Here is a 3,799-nt window from a genome sequence, read left to right as displayed (position 1 = left end):
TCCACAGACTCACCACTCTCTGTGAGAAAAAGTGTTTCCTCATCTCTGTTCTAAATGGCCGGCCCCTATTCTTAAACTGTGGCCCCTGGTTCTGGATTCCCCCAACATCGGGAACATGTTTCCTGCCTCTAGCGTGTCCAAACCCCTTAACAATCTTATATGTGTCAATGAGATATCCTCTCATCCTTCTAAACTCCAGAGTATACAAGCCCAGCTGCTCTATTCTCTCAGCATATGACAGTCCCGCCATCCCGGGAATTAACCTTGTAAACCTGTTTTGTACACCTCATTAAATTCACCCCCTCAACCTCCTAAACTCCAGAGATATATAATCCCAGCCAATCCAACCTCCACCTATAATTTAACCTCAAGGGCGGTGACTACTTTGTGCCGACGTGTTGCCACTGGTTCGCCCACGCTTCGATTGCCGACGGATTGAAATCATTAATGGGTCATTAAAGGTTTGTAAACTGTCGGGTCCCACACCCTCCTAGCTCGGTCTGCCGGTGGGGAGGGAGGGAGGGAGGGGGAGCAGTGATATAAAGGGAACGGCTGGGAAGTTGGTGCGGAGATCGCTGCTGTAAGTCTGCGTCGGGGGTGGCGGCTCCGTGTCCGTGACTGTGTCTGTGTGTGTCTGTGTGTGTGCGTGGCTGTGTCTGTGTATCTGCCTTTACCCCCTAGCGTGCGCGCGTGTGTATGTGTGTATTTATCCTTCGATGTGTGTGTGTGATTGTGTGTGTCTATTTATCCTCGAGTGTGTGTGTGAGAGAGTGTGCGTGTGTGCGAGTCTGTGTCTGTGACAGTTAAACGGGTACTTTCTGAGCTTGAGTGTGCGATTTTGGGTCAGAGCGAGTGAGAGACTGTGAGAGAGTGTGTGAGAGTGTGTGAGTGTGTTAGAGAGAGTGTCTGGCGTGTGTGTGTGTGAGAGAGAGAGTGTGTGCGCGCGCGTGTGTGTGTGTGTGTGTGTGTGTGTGTGTGTGTGTGAGAGAGAGAGAATTTGTGTGTGAGTGTGTGTGTGAAATAGTGCGTGTGTGTGAGAGAGTGTGTGTGCGTGAGAGTGTGTGAGAGAGACAGAGAGAGACAAAGGTTGTGGGTATGTGTGTGTGTTTATTTGCCCGTGGGGAGAGTGGGGTGGGCCGGTCAGTCTGTGTCTCGGACTCTGTCCCCGGGACCCTTCCCCGGGGCGGGCCGTGGGCCGGGTGTGTAATCTACCCATCTCTCCGCCTCCAGGACGCTGCAGCTGACGGCATGCTCCCGGTGACTCTCCTCCTCGCCCCGTTCCTGATTCCGGGGGTCTCAGCACAATGGTAGTTTTTCCTGCAATTGGGAACATTGTTCCTAGATTCGGGTGGGATGGGTGGAGGGAGGGGTTGAGGGGAAAAGGGGTGAGATGGGGGTTGTGTGGGTGGTTGGGGTTGTATGGGATGGATTTTGTGGGATAGGGGTGGGGTGATTGTGGTCGGATGGGGGTGGGGTGTACGAGCGTTAATCGCGGCTGTTCTCGCCCCCAGGGGACGGACCCCCGCCTGTACCGGCGCCACCGAGTGTTTTTCCTACGTGACCCTCTGCCGAGACACGGAATACGAGGTAGGTGCGGGGCCGGGGAGCAGTCTCGCTGGCCATATGTGTCCAGCTGTTCCCCACTGCTTTCCAGTTGTGTCCAGATGTTCCATGTGCTTTACAGGTGTACCCTTCTCTTCCCATCGGCAGCCTTCTCTACGTTCCAGCTGTTCCCTCTACTTCTCAACTGTGTCCAGCTGTTCCCTCTACATTCCTGCTGTGTCCAGTTGTTCCCTCTACTTTACAGCTGTTCCCTCTACTTTCCAATTGTGTCCAGCTGTTACCTCTACTTTCCAGCTGTGTCCAGATGTTCTCTCTGCTTTCCAGCTGTGTTCAGCTGTTCCTCTACTTTCCAGCTGTGTCCAGATGTTCTCTCTGCTTTCCAACTGTGTCCAGCTGTTCCCTTTACTTTCCAGCTGTGCCCAGTTATTCCCCCTGCACTCCAGCTGTGCACTCTTCCCAGATGTGTCCAGCTGTATCTTCCTCCCCTTCCCAAATTAAAGACATTTGGACAGGTGGATGAGTTGATCATGGGGAACAAGGATATGGCGGACCAATTGAATAACTGCTTTGATTCCGTCTTCACTAAGGAAGACATAAATAATCTGCCGGAAATAGCAGGGGACCGCGGGTCAAAGGAGTTGGAGGAATTGAGTGAAATCCAGGTTAGCCGGGAAGTGGTGTTGGGTAAATTGAATGGATTAAAGGCCGATAAATCCCCAGGGCCAGACAGGCTGCATCCCAGAGTACTTAAGGAAGTAGCTCCAGAAATAGTGGATGCATTAGTAATAATCTTTCAAAACTCTTTAGATTCTGGAGTAGTTCCTGAGGATTGGAGGGTAACTAATGTAACACCACTTTTTAAGAAGGGAGGGAGAGAGAAAACGGGGAATTACAGACCAGTTAGTCTAACACCGGTAGTGGGGAAACTGCTAGAGTCAGTTATTAAAGATGGGATAGCAGCACATTTGGAAAGTGGTGAAATCATTGGACAAAGTCAGCATGGATTTAGGAAAGGTAAATCATGTCTGACGAATCTTATAGAATTTTTCGAGGATGTAACTAGTAGCGTGGATAGGGGAGAACCAGTGGATGTGGTGTATCTAGGCTTCCAGAAGGCTTTCGACAAGGTCCCACATAAGAGATTAGTATACAAACTTAAAGCACACGGCATTGGGGGTTCAGTATTAATGTGGATAGAGAACTGGCTGGCAAACAGGATGCAAAGAGTAGGAGTAAACGGGTCCTTTTCACAATGGCGGGCAGTGACTAGTGGGGTACCGCAAGGCTCAGTGCTGGGAACCCAGCTATTTACAATATATATTAATGATCTGGATGAGGGAATTGAAGGCAATATCTCCAGGTTTGCGGATGACACTAAGCTGGGGGGGCACTGTTAGCTGTGAGGAGGATGCTAGGAGACTGCAAGGTGACTTGGATAGGCTGGGTGAGTGGGCAAATGTTTGGCAGATGCAGTATAATGTGGATAAATGTGAGGTTATCCATTTTGGTGGCAAAAACAGGAAAGCAGACTATTATCTAAATGGTGGCCGATTAGGAAAAGTGGAGATGCAGCGAGACCTGGGTGTCATGGTACACCTGTCATTGAAAGTAGGCATGCAGGTGCAGCAGGCAGTGAAGAAAGCGAATGGTATGTTAGCTTTCATAGCAAAAGGATTTGAGTATAGGAGCAGGGAGGTTCTACTGCAGTTGTACAGGGTCTTGGTGAGACCGCACCTGGAGTATTGCGTACAGTTTTTGGTCTCCTAATCTGAGGAAGGACCTTATTGCCATAGAGGGAGTGCAGAGAAGGTTCACCAGACTGATTCCTGGGATGTCAGGACTGCCTTATGAAGAAAGACTGGATAGACTTGGTTTATACTCTCTAGAATTTAGGAGATTGAGAGGGGATCTTATAGAAACTTACAAACTTCTTAAGGGGTTGGACAGGCTAGATGCAGGAAGATTGTTCCCGATGTTGGGGAAGTCCAGGACAAGGGGTCGCAGCTTAAGGATAAGGGGGAAATCCTTTAAAACCGAGATGAGAAAAACGTTTTTCACACAGAGAGTGGTGAATCTCTGGAACTCTCTGCCACAGAGGGTAGTTGAGGCCAGTTCATTGGCTATATTTAAGAGGGAGTTAGATGGGGCCCTTGTGGCTAAGGGGATCAGAGGGTATGGAGAGAAGGCAGGTACGGGATACTGAGTTGGATGATCAGCCATGATCATATTGAATGGC

At 49.9% G+C, this 3,799-nt stretch overlaps 1 long non-coding RNA gene across 1 annotated transcript; it reads left to right on the top strand.

Moving 5' to 3' along the window:
- Positions 1–517: 517 nt before the first annotated feature.
- Positions 518–1,595, top strand: LOC116989833. Its single transcript, XR_004416337.1, has 3 exons — positions 518–580; positions 1,231–1,307; positions 1,512–1,595. It is a non-coding gene; the product is annotated as an uncharacterized LOC116989833 (long non-coding RNA).
- Positions 1,596–3,799: the final 2,204 nt, after the last annotated feature.

The sequence above is a fragment of the Amblyraja radiata genome, chromosome 30, assembly GCF_010909765.2.
Source record: "Amblyraja radiata isolate CabotCenter1 chromosome 30, sAmbRad1.1.pri, whole genome shotgun sequence".
Taxonomy (NCBI): Eukaryota; Metazoa; Chordata; class Chondrichthyes; order Rajiformes; family Rajidae; genus Amblyraja; species Amblyraja radiata.
Note: the sequence above shows the minus strand (reverse complement) of the source record. Positions and strands in the feature narration are given on the sequence as shown.